We start from the raw sequence: 12,846 nt of genomic DNA on the forward strand, positions 1-12,846 counted from the left end.
ATTTCAGACAGAGGAAGCAGCCAGTGTGAAGTCCTGCATATAATGAGTTTGGATGTCTAAGCAGGAAGGTTACGGTGGCTGGAGGATGGCAAGTGCGGAAGGGATGGGGTGGAGTCTAAGACGAAGTTGGAGAGAGAGGCAGGGACCAGCATCTTGTCAATTCTGGAAAGTGGTTTGGATTTTATTGTAAATGTGGTAAGAAGCCATTGGAGCAGGGAAGCATCACACTGATTAAGATTTTATAAAAATGGCCCTGCTGCTATGTGTGGATTGGATTATAAAGAGGCTAAGATGAAAGCAGTCGATTTCGCTTCTGGCTCTCATGGAGCAGCATGTTGGCACACTAACACAAAAACACCTAGAAAAGCCAGATAAAATACAAAACTTAAAAAATGGTGATGACATCTGAGAATGGTTTAAACAACCAGAACTCATGTAGTCAGTCTCCTGGAGAGAAAGGAATTGCAAGTGAGCCAGCTTTCTGCTACTACTTTTTAGAAGAGGGATAAGAAAGTAGGCAAAAAGCTACTGAAGGTCAAAGAGGAGTTTGCTGTAATCTCACAGTACTGAAAAGGCAAACTAGGAGTTCTGGATCCTCCAAGGAGGAGGTGGCCTAGAAAACCCCAGATTCTCACGTGGACCCCTGGCTAGCTAAGTACAGAATCAGGGCCAAGCTATGGTAGAAAACTTTAAGACAGCTCAGACAACTCAGTCCCTGATTAAATAAAATAATCTGACCCCACTAACAATAAAAACAGACACATGGAGGTTTATTACTGGAGTTATTAGACATAGATTTTAAATACTTTTTATGTGTTTTTAAACTTAAAAAGCTAGACATAAACAATAAAACAGTAACTATAAAATGCCCTAAATTGAAAATTAAGCAGGAAAAGCTCCTTAAAAATCTGACTCAAAGAAGAAATCACAACAAAAACTAGAAAATATTTTGAGCTAAATAACAATGAGTATATGACATATCTACACTTGTGGGATGCAGCTAAATTAGAAAAGAAGAAGAGCTGAATATCAGTGTTCTGAGTTTCCATGTGAATAAGCTACAAAATTAAGAGCAAATCAAACAAAAAGAGCAGAGGGAAGTATACTAGTATAAGGAAGATAAGTGCAAAAATCGCTGAATTAGAAAACAAATGCATAACAGAAAATTGACAAAAATCAAAATGTGTTCTTATATTTATTAAAAAGATAAGAGAATATTATAACATGCTAATAAATTTGAATGGAAAATTCCTAGAGCAACATATCTTACTAAACTGATAGAAGAATAAACAGAAATGCTGAGTAGTCTTTTATCTCTTAAGGAAATTTAGTATGTAATTTAAAATGTTTCTACAAGGAAATTCCTAGGACAAAGATTGTCACTATTGAATTCTCCCAAACATTTAATGAAATAACAATGACTGTAGAAATTCTTTCAAAGAAAAGCAAATTGTTTTAAGAGGTCAGCTTGTTTTGTAAGACCAACAAAACTTTGATACCAAAATCTGACAAGGTCAATACAAAAAATGCAAATTACAGTCCAAGCTCTCTCATGAAAATCTGTGCAGTTATCCTAAATAAAACATTGGCTAATTTAATCCAGGAATATAAAAAGGCTAATAGTTTACCAAATTGTGTTTATTCCAAGAATACAAATACTAAAAAAAAATCAATCACTGTAGCAGTTTCTCTCTGGCACCAGTGAACTCATCATTTGCTGAACTCCAGCTGAACAAAAAAGGGAGTAACTAGTCGTCTATTCTATGGTTTATAACAGGCAGACTCCCCACAAATCTGCCAATGGTAAAACACCCAGGAAGCAATTAGACACAAGACTTGTTCACAAAAGTGTGCCAGTGTTACCGGAAGTTCACCTAATTTCTAGTTCATGAACTTCCCTCCAGTATCTGGTATAATAACTGCTTAGGACTTTAACCAGATCTGCACTTCCAGATCACTGCTACTGATTTTTCGTTCAAAGTCACCAAGCTGTATGCTCCCCACAGCAAATGTGCCAAATGATACCCAGTTAGGAAAATCACATATGGAGAATGTGCTTAAAAACTATTGATACCATAATGGTAAACATTTCATTCTCTTAAAAAAAACAACAGCAATCTTCCTGTTATTGGTGATTGTGAGTATCAGAATTTTTTTTGTGTGTGTGTGGTATGCGGGCCTCTCACAGTTGTGGCCTCTCCCGTTGCGGAGCACAGGCTCCGGACACACAGGCTTAGCGGCCATGGCTCACGGGCCCAGCCGCTCCACAGCATGTGGGATCTTCCTGGACCAGGGCACGAACCCGTGTCCCCTGCATTGGCAGGCGGACCCTCAACCACTGCGCCACCAGGGAAGCCCAGAATTTTTTTTCTTAAGTATATAACTGCAAATAGGAAAAAAGTGCACAGACGCAGGCTTTAGCATTGTTTTTTTGATTTTTCAATTGTAGTTTTTTGGGGGGTTTGTTGTCTCTAATATGCCTTTCATGATTATTTTTATCTTTATTAGGAGATAACTTACATAATAAATACAATTAACTACATACAAGTGAAAAAAATGGCATTCATTCAAAACAATTTGATGAGCTTTGACAATTTTAGATGCCCATGAAACAACACCACATTAAAGACACAGAACATTTCCATTGCTCCCAAACGATTACTGGTACCATTTCACAGTTCCGACCTGATTTCATTCCTGGCCACTGTCATATTCTGAACTATTTTTTTTATCATAATAGATTAGTTTGCATTTTATATGAATGGAATCCTACAGTATACATTCTTTTCTTTCTGGCTTCTTTTGCTCAGGATAATGTTTTTGTATTCATCTATGCTGTTGCATACATCAGTAATTTGTTCCTTTTACTGCTGAGTACCATTCAGTTATATGGCTCTGCCATATATTGTTTCTCCACTTACCTGTTAATGGACATTCAGACTGTTTACAGATATTGACTATTGTGAACAAAGCTGCCGTGAACATGCAGGTACAGTCTTTCTCTCAGGAAATACCTAGGAGTGGAATGGCTGGATCATTTTGGTAGGTGAGAACTTGCCAAAAAGTTTTTTTCAGTGTGATTGCACCAGTACACATTCCCACCAGCAGTGTTTGAGAGTTCTGATTGCTCTGCATCCTCATAAACACTTGGTATTCTCTTTTAATTTTAGCTCTTCTAATAGATGTGAAGTGGTAACTTACTGTGGTTTCACTTTGCATTTCTGTGACGACTAATGGTATTGATCATCTTTTCATGTGCTTATTGGCCATTTGTATATCTTCTCTTAAGAAGTATTTGGAGATGTCTAACTTACTGAGATTTGAGAGTTCTTTATATATTCTGATTCAAGTTCTTAGTCACACATATATTTTACACATATTTTCTCCCATTCTGTGGCTTGCCTTTTTGTTAATGGTGTATTTCAAAGAGGAAATGTTTTTTATTTTTATAAAACCCAGTTTATTAAGTAATTTTCTCTTATGATTCATGCTTTCTTCATTCTATCTAATAAATCTACCAAAGTTAGCAAAGATAACTACTAACTTTCCTCTAGGGGTTTTATAGTTTTAGCTTTTTTTTATATGCCTCTAGGATTCATTTCCAGTTAATTTTTGTGTATGGTATGATTTAAGGATTGATGTTCATTTCTTTCCATATGGATGTTGAGTGGTTCCAGCACCCTCTGTTGACAAGACTTTCCTCCTCCTTGGACTGTGTTGGTACCTTTACTAAATTTCCATTGAACAAATATGTGTGGGTCTGTTTCTGGGCTCTCTATTCTATTTCATTGAGCGATCTGTCTTTCATCATTATGACTCTGTCATGATTACTGTAGCTTTCTGGTAAATCTTGAAACCAGTAGTAAAAGTCTTTCAACTTTGTTCTTCATTTAAAAAATTATTTCAGCAACTTTCAGTCTCTGGTTCCACATGTAAGGAACTTACAAGTTTCCAGTCCATCCTAACAATGATGAAAAGCTGAACAGACTGAAAAAATCAACATCTCTGCTTGGAGTTATAAGAGAGAGGAGGACACAGAGTAAACTGGTCCCCAAGACTGAAGAGACAGAAAGGCAAATACAGGGAGTCATGGCTTTACCAGAGCAGAGACTCTCGGCAGAAACTACCACAGGAATCTGTGTCAGGGCAGGGAAACCCAAACTGTAATTGATGAATGGCTAGAGGCACATTGTGCACAATTTTGACAGTTAAAACTTCCAGGGGAATCCAGTTGTAGGGTGGAGATTTACAATATTGTGATATTTACCTCCAGGAGCCCGACTAGGTTCTCACAGTAAATATCAGAGAAAAATCCCCTCATGCTTCCAGCACGGGGAGGGGACAAGGAACCATTTTTTAAAATAAATCACAGCACTGTGTTCTTCTTAACGAGGCCTGCACTAAGGAAATTATTTAACCAGAGCCTCACCTGCTCAGGTATTATCAGAGCCTAACTGACCTGGGGGAAGGGAAATACCCAGCTCCACTCTACTCTAGCCATCCTGTCCCACCTAAGAGGGGAAAAATCTGAAAAACACTTGTGAAGTTCACAGACTAGATGCTTAGCTTCACTAGAAGACTGAGACCTAATCATAGGACTTGGAACACTTCCTCCTTCCCTACACCTTACCACCACTTTACTAAAGGCCTATTTACAGCAGTTTCTTTTATACAGTACATCATGTCTGGCTATCAAGAAAAAATTATAAGCCATACCAAAAGGCAAAAAAAAAAATTGAAGATACACATCAAGCATCAGAACCAGAAATGACAGGGATTTCATAATTATCAGACCAAGAATTTAGAACAACCATGATTAATATGGGAAGGGCTCTATTGGACAACATGCACGAACAAATGAGCAGTGTGAGCAGAGGGATGGAAATCCTAAGAAAGAACCAAAAGAGAGGATAGAGGTCAAAAAACCTGTAACCAAAATGAAAAATGCCTTTGACAGGCTTATTAGTGGGCTGGACACAACTGAGAAAAAACTTTGAGCTAGAAAATATATCAGTAGAATCCTCAAAAACAAAAACAAAGGCTGAAGAGAACAGAACACCCAAGGACTGTGGGGCAACTACAGTAGGAATAACATGTACATAATGGGAATACCAGAAGGAGAAGAAAGAGAGAAAAGAACAGAAGAAATATAAGAAACAGTTATGATCAGAATTTCCCCCAAATTAATGTCAGATACCAAACCACAGACCCAGGAAGCTCAGGGAATACAAAGCTGGATAAATGTCAGAAAATGACACATAGGCATATCATTTTCAAATTACAGAAAGTCAAAGATAAAGAAAAAATCCTGAAAGAAGCCAGAGGAAAAACCACCTTTACCTACAGAGGAACAAAGATAAGAATCATATCTGACTTCTCACAAACAAAGCAAACAGGAAGAAAGTGGAATAAAATGATGTGAGAAGTGGTTGAGAGGAAAAAAAAAACAAAAAAAACACCAACCTAAAATTCTGTACCCTGCAAAATATTCTTCAAATGTTAAGGAGAAAAAAGACATTTTCATAAAAACAAAAATTGAGGGAATTTTGTTGTCAATAGACCTGCCTTGCAAGAAATGTTGAAAGATGTTCTTTAGAGAGAAGAAAAATAATAAGTCGAAACTCAGATCTATATAAAGGGTATCAAAGAAAGAGTAAGTGAAGATAAAATAAAAACTTTTATTTTTCTTATTTTTAGTTGATCTAACAGATAACAATTTGTTCAAAATAATAGCAATAATATATTCAATTATGTATGTCATGTATATATGTATTATATATATATGATTATGTATGGTATGTATAGATGAAATAAATCACAGCAATGATACAAGAAATTGAAGGAGGGAATTAGGATTATTTTGTTATAATAAGGTACTCACACTACCCATGAAGTGGTATAGTGTTACTTGAGAGTGGACTTAAATTAGCTTTAAATTTGTATTGCAAACTCTAGGGCAACCACTAAAAAATGCAGGGAAAAGAAAGAACAACTTAATGCTAAGAAATGAGAGAAAATAAGTCATACAAAATACTGAATTAAAACCACAGAAGGCAGAAAAAGAATGGAAGACAAATGTAGGACTAAAGAACAAGTGAAACAAGTGAAATAGAAAACATTAATGAATATGGTAGATATTAATCCAACTACATCAGTACTCACTTTAATGCCAATGGTCTAAATGTACTAATTAAAAGACAGAGATTGTCAGAGTGAATAAACAACACAATCTAACTGTGTGTTGTCCAAAGAAACCCACTTTAAATATAAAGACACATATAGATTAAAAGAAAATGGATGGAAATAAATGTACCATGCTAACACTAATCAATAGAAAGGATGACTAACTACATTAATTTTAGACAAAGCACACTTTAAAGTAAGGAAAGTTATCAGAGATGAAGAAGGACATTACATTAATGGTAAAAGGGGTAAATTCTCCTAGGAGACATGACTCTTTTTATTTATTTATTTTTAATGTGAAAAGATTTTATTTTTTATTTTAATTGAGATATAATTGACATTATATTTCAGATATACACATAATGATTCGATATTTGTATACATGGCAAAATGATCACCACAATAAGTTTAGTTAACATTTGCCACCATAACATAGTTACATACATAGTAGTGTTTTTTAATATAAGAGAAAAAAATGGAAAAGTAAATGTTATTCAGAGGGAATAAATTGTGGTCTAGTCATATAATGAAATATTATCTAGCAGATAGATTTTAAAAATAGGTTGAATGAAGAAAACTGAGTTGAAGAGAACTTTACTACAGTATGGTAGCATTTATGCAAAAAAATTAAAAACATAAAATAATACAAATATGTATATAACAAAAAAATAAAATATTAGCTTGAAGGATATATGACATTTTTGAAAGCAGCTGGCTCTGGGGAGAGAAGAAAATGGATCTGGAGAGGGAGAATTTAAAGTACTTCCATTTTATTTATAACATTTTCTTCATAATATGCAAAAACCCACAAAAATGAGTTGGACAGAGGTATACTAAAATGTTAACAGGCAGTGACTATGGAAGGTAACATTTGGGGCAATATTATTCCTACACTTCATATTTTTCTCCATTTTTCAAATTTTCTAAAATAACCAAGTATTACTTTTGTAGTTATCTCCCCATTTTTAAAAACCATACATGTTATAGGCACAATCATGGCAGCCTCCATTTTAGAAGAAAAGCTGGGTAGCAGTCAGCATGGGATATGAGGAAAGCATTGTCACCTATACCTGATGTTCTTTCCTAGTCAGGTGAAAGCCAGTGGGCTTGAGGAAAGATGATAATTTAAGATGTTCTGACTTCAGCACTGCTTATGATTCTCTCCTTATTTTGTACTCAGTGCATTGAGAAAAGAGCATCTGGAGTCATGATTTTCATTAGAATTTTCCCTGGGTCACATCCAGGTTAATAAGATATGTGGGTGAATCCCCAATGATTATGTACATATTTAATGTACGTGGTCTGTTTTTAGCCATGTTCAAAAATAAAGCTTTTTGGTACTCTTTCTAAATGTGTTATGCCCTATTTTTTTTTCCCTTCTCAAAATCTTCTCACTCTCCCACACTTAGATCTCTTAAACCAATTTCTCTGTTTCTACATGTCGTCTTTCTCATTCATAATTTTTTAAACCAATCAAGCCAAAAGGCAGCATATCACAATGTGAGCAATATGGACTTTGAAATTAAAAACCATGGGTTTGAGTGCAGGCTCTGCTTGCAGTTATTTGCATGACTGAGCCAATGACTATCTTTCTGAGCTTCAGTTTATCTCTCAGTTGGAGACTGTATTGCCTGGACCTCAGGTGAATGACCTCACCAGAATAACCAGATCACAGGTGTCAGTGTGATTTGTAAGCTAAAAAAATGCTGAAGTCAAGGTTTACCAGCTTTCTTGCACTAAATGGGTGGCTCCAGGATATCTAAGAGGGAGGAAGGGTCTAGACATGTCCTGGACAATCAATGAGCCAAACGATTTGTAGCTAGGTGTCCTTTGAAGCAAGTTACTAATTAATCTGTGAGTATGTACACAGGACACACGACTGCTCAGGTGACCTGTGACCATCCAAATCCATGGAGCAGGTCAGTGGCACTGATACTTATTCTTTTATAGCTTTATATTCTTCTATTCTTGGACTTCTTGACCCAAGTCCCATGGATTTAATTGCATACTGCCACAATCCAAACCTATTAGAAATACAGCAATATTCATTCATTCATTCATTCAATTTTAAATTGAATTTTAAAAAACATTTTCTTACGCTCCTGGCACTTGTCCTTGTGCAAAGAAACAGGCAATAAACCCAGCCAATCAGGAAACTATATAAATTGTTAGAAAGTGATCTTTGCTATGTGATATGAGTGTAATAATGCAGGGGGAAGGCTAGGGAGTAAAGGGTTGGACTGCCTTTCAAAAGGATGGTGTGGAGGCCTGGAGAAGGTGCCTCAGGCCTCCAGCTATAGGAAGTGTGTATTTGTTTTCTTTTGCTGCTGTAACGAGTTACCCCAAACCTTGCAGCTCAAAACAGCACACACTTAATATCTCACGGTTTCTGTAGATCAGAAGCCTTGAGTTGCCTTGGCTGGTTCCTCTGGTCTAGGTCTCACAGGGCTGAAATCAAGATACAGGCAGAGCTGGACTCTTATCTGTTGGCTCTGGAGGAGAATTTGCTTCCCAGCTCACTCAGGTCTTTGGCAGAGTTGGTTCCCTGTGGTTGTAAGACTGAAGTCCTCATTTCATTACTGGCTGTCAGTTGGAGTTCTCTCACCTCCTAAAGACTGCCTGCACTCCTGCAACAGCACAGAGAGTCCTTCTCATGCTTTGAATTCCTCTGACAACCTTCTGCTACAGTTCTTCTGCCTTTAGTGGGAGAAACTTATTTGCTTTTAAGGATCCATGTGGTTAGATTGGTTTCTTTTCTTTTTTTTTGCATTTTTGAATTTTATTTTATTTATATTTTTATACAGCAGGTTCTTATTAGTTATCCATTTTATACATATTCGTGTATATATGTCAATCCCAATATCCCAGTTCCTCACACCACCACAACCACCTGCCACTTTCCCCCTTTGGTGTCCATACATTTGTCCTCTACATCTGTGTCTCTGTTTCTGCCCTGCAAACCAGTTCATCTGTACCATTTTTCTAGGTTCCACATATATGCGTTAATATACGATATTTGTTTTTCTCTTTCTGACTTACTTTACTCTGTATGGGAGTCTCTAGATCCATCCACATCTTTACAAATGACCCAATTTCTTTCCTTTTTATGGCTGAGTAATATTCCATTGTATATATGTACCACATCTTCTTTATCCATTCATCTGTCAGTGGGCATTTAGGTTGCTTCCATGACCTGGCTATTGTAAATAGTACTGCAATGAACATTGGGGTGCATGTGTCTTTTTGAATTATGGTTTTCTCTGGGTATATGCCCAGCAGTGGGATTGCTGGGTCATATGGTAATTCTATTTTGAGTTTTTTAAGGAACCCCCATACTGTTCTCCATAGTGGCTGTATCCATTTACATTCCCACCAACAGTGCAAGAGGGTTTTCTCCACACCCTCTCCAGCATTTGTTGTTTGTAGATTTTCTGATGATGCCCATTCTAACTGGTGTGAGATGATACCTCATTGTAGTTTTGATTTGCACTTCTCTAACAATTAGTGATGTTGAGCAGCTTTTCATATGCTTCTTGGCCATCTGTATGTCTTCTTCAAAAAAATGTCTATTTAGGTCTTCTGCCCATTTTTTGATTGGGTTGTTTGTTTTTTTAATATTGAGCTGCGTCAGCTGTTTATATATTTTGGAGATTAATCCTTTGTCCGTTGATTCATTTGCAGATATTTTCACCCATTCTGAGTGTTGACTTTTCGTCTTTTTTGTAGTTTCCTTTGCTTTGCAAAAGCTTTTAAGTTTCATTAGGTCCCATTTGTTTATTTTTGTTTTTATTTCCATTACTGTAGGAGGTGGATCAAAAAAGATCTTGCTGTGATTTGTGTCAAAGAGAATTCTTCCTATGTTTTCCTCTAAGAGTTTTCTAGTGTCCAGTCTTACATTTAGGTCTTTAATCCATTTTGAGTTTATTTTTGTGTATGGTGTTAAGGAGTGTTCTAATTTCATTCTTTTACATGTAGCTGTCCAGTTTCTCCAGCACCACTTATTGAAGAGACTGTCTTTTCTCCATTATATATCCTTGCCTCCTTTGTCATAGATTAGTTGACCATAGGTGCATGGGTTTATCTCTGAGCTTTCTATCCTGTTCTGTTGATCTATATTTCTGTTTTTGTGCCAGTACCATATTGTCTTGATTACTGTAGCTTTGTAGTATAGTCTGAAGTCAGGGAATCTGGTTCCTCCAGTTCCATTTTTTTCCCTCAAGACTGCTTTGGCTATTCGGGGTCTTTTGTGTCTCCATACAGATTCTAAGATTTTTTTGTTCTAGTTCTGTAAAAACATTGCCTTTGGTAATCTGATAGGGATTGCATTGAATCTGTAGACTGCTTTGGGTAGTATAGTCATTTTCACAGTATTGATTCTTAGAAGACATAACTCTTGGTGTGTATGAACCCAAGAACAGAATGTCAAACTACATGAGGCAAAAACTGGTAGGCCGCAAGGAAAACTAGACGAATCCAGTATCACAGTAAGAGACTTCAACACAACTCTCTCAGAAATGGACAGATTCAGCAGGAAGTAAATCAGTAAGGACCAAGTTGAACTCAGTATCACCTTCAGTCAACTGGATATAGTTGACATTTATAGACTGTTTCATCCAACAACAGCAGAATACACATATTTCTTAAGTTCACATGGAATATATACCAAGACAGACCAAATTCTGGGTCTTAAAACACACCTTAACAAATTGAAAAGGATAGAAATCACACAGTTTCTGATCTCAGACCACAATGAATTAAACTATAAATCAGTAACAGAAAGATAACTAGAAAATCCCAAAATACATGGAGATTAAACCACACACTTCTAAAATAAGACATGGGGGCTTCCCTGGTGGCGCAGTGGTAGAGAGTCCGCCTGCCAATGCAGGGGACACAGGTTCGTGCCCCGGTCCGGGAAGAACCCGCATGCCGTGGAGCGGCTGGGCCTGTGAGCCATAAAAAAATAATAATAATAAAAATAAAATAAAATAAGACATGGGTCAAAGAAGAGCTCTCAAGAGGAAATTTTTACTGTTCTGAAATAAATGAAAATGAAACCACAACTTATCAAAGTTTGTGAGATACAGTGAAAGCAGTGCTTAAAGGGAAATGTATGGCATTGAATGGATCTATTAGAAAATAAGATTTAAACTCAATAATCTAAGACTCCACCTTAGTAAAGTAGAAAAAGAAGAGTAAATTAAGCCCAAAGGAGCTGAGGAAAAGAAATAAGAAGAATTATGACATAAAGTAATGAAATTGAAAATGGGAAATCAATTGAGAAAATCAATGAAACCAAAAACTGGGTCTTTTAAAAGATCAATAAAATCAATAAGCCTCTAGCTAGGCTAACTAAGAAAAAGAGAGAGAACACAAATTATTAACATCAGAAATGAAAGCGGGGACATTACTACAGATCCCATGAAAACTAAAAGGATAATAAAGGAATACTGTGAACAACTCTATGCCCACAAGTTTGATAATCTAGATGAAAATGACCAATTCCTTGAAAGACACAATTTTCCCAAACTCACACAAAAGGAAAGAGATAATCTAAACAGGCCTATATCTGTTAAAGAAAGTGTATTAACAGCTAATAACCTTCCAAAACAGAAAGCAGCAGGCCCAGATGTGTTCATTGATGAATTCAAACAAACATTTAATGAAGAAATTATACTAATTTTATAATCTCTTTCAGAGGATAGAAGCAGAGGGAATACTTCCCAACTCATTCTGTGAGGTCAGCATTCCCTAATAACAAAACCAGACAAAGATATTACAAGAAAAGAAAACTGCAGACCAATATTTTGCATGAACATAGATGAAAAACCTTCAACAAAAGATTAGCAATTTAAATCCAAAAAAGCATAAAAAGAATTATGTGCCACAACCTAGTGGGATTTATACTAAGTATGCAAGGCTGAGTCAACATTCAAAGGTCAAATAATGTAATCCGTCATATCAACACACTAAGAAAAGTCACATGATCATATCTATGGATGCAGAAAAAGCATTTGACAAAATCCAACTCCCATTCAGTATTAAAACTTAGTAAACTAGGAGCAGAGAAAAACTTTCTCAACTTGATAGAAAATCTCTACAGAAATCCTACAGCTAACAGTATACTAATGGTGATAATCTCAAAGCTTTCCCACTAAGAGCAGAAATAAGGCAACAGTGTACCCTCTTACCACTCCTTTTCAACATTGTACTGGAAATCCTTGCTAATGGAACAAGGCAAGAAAAAGAAGTAAAAGGTATACAGATTAGGAATGAAGACTTAAAATTTTTCACAGATTGTATGATTGTCTATGTAGAAATTCCAAATAATCAACAAAAAACTCCTGGAACTAATAACTGATTATAACAAAATTGCAAAGTACGGGACTAATATAGAAAAGTCAATTGCTTTTCCATATACCAACAGTGAACAAATGGAACTTGAAATTTAAAATATATGAATGAAATACTTAGGTATAAATCTATCAAGATGTGTACAAGATCTCTATGAGGATAACCACAAAACTGATGAATGAAATCAAAGAACTAAATAAATTGAGATATATTCCATCTTCTTACGTATGAAGATAATATTGTAAAGATGTCAGTTCTTCCCAACTTGACCTACAGATTCAAGGCAATCCCAATCAAAATCCTAGCAAG

The 12,846-nt window shown here is 36.0% G+C and overlaps 1 protein-coding gene across 3 annotated transcripts in view; it reads left to right on the forward strand.

Annotated features, from left to right (window-relative positions):
* The window catches only part of HECW1 (HECT, C2 and WW domain containing E3 ubiquitin protein ligase 1), a gene marked incomplete at both ends in the record, with an annotated part of 618,153 nt that overhangs the window by 463,711 nt on the left and 141,596 nt on the right, over positions 1-12,846 (forward strand). The gene's annotated exons all lie outside the window — the stretch shown is intronic.

Source organism: Mesoplodon mirus, assembly GCF_964341445.2.
Source record: "Mesoplodon mirus genome assembly, chromosome: 9".
Classification (NCBI taxonomy): Eukaryota; Metazoa; Chordata; class Mammalia; order Artiodactyla; family Ziphiidae; genus Mesoplodon; species Mesoplodon mirus.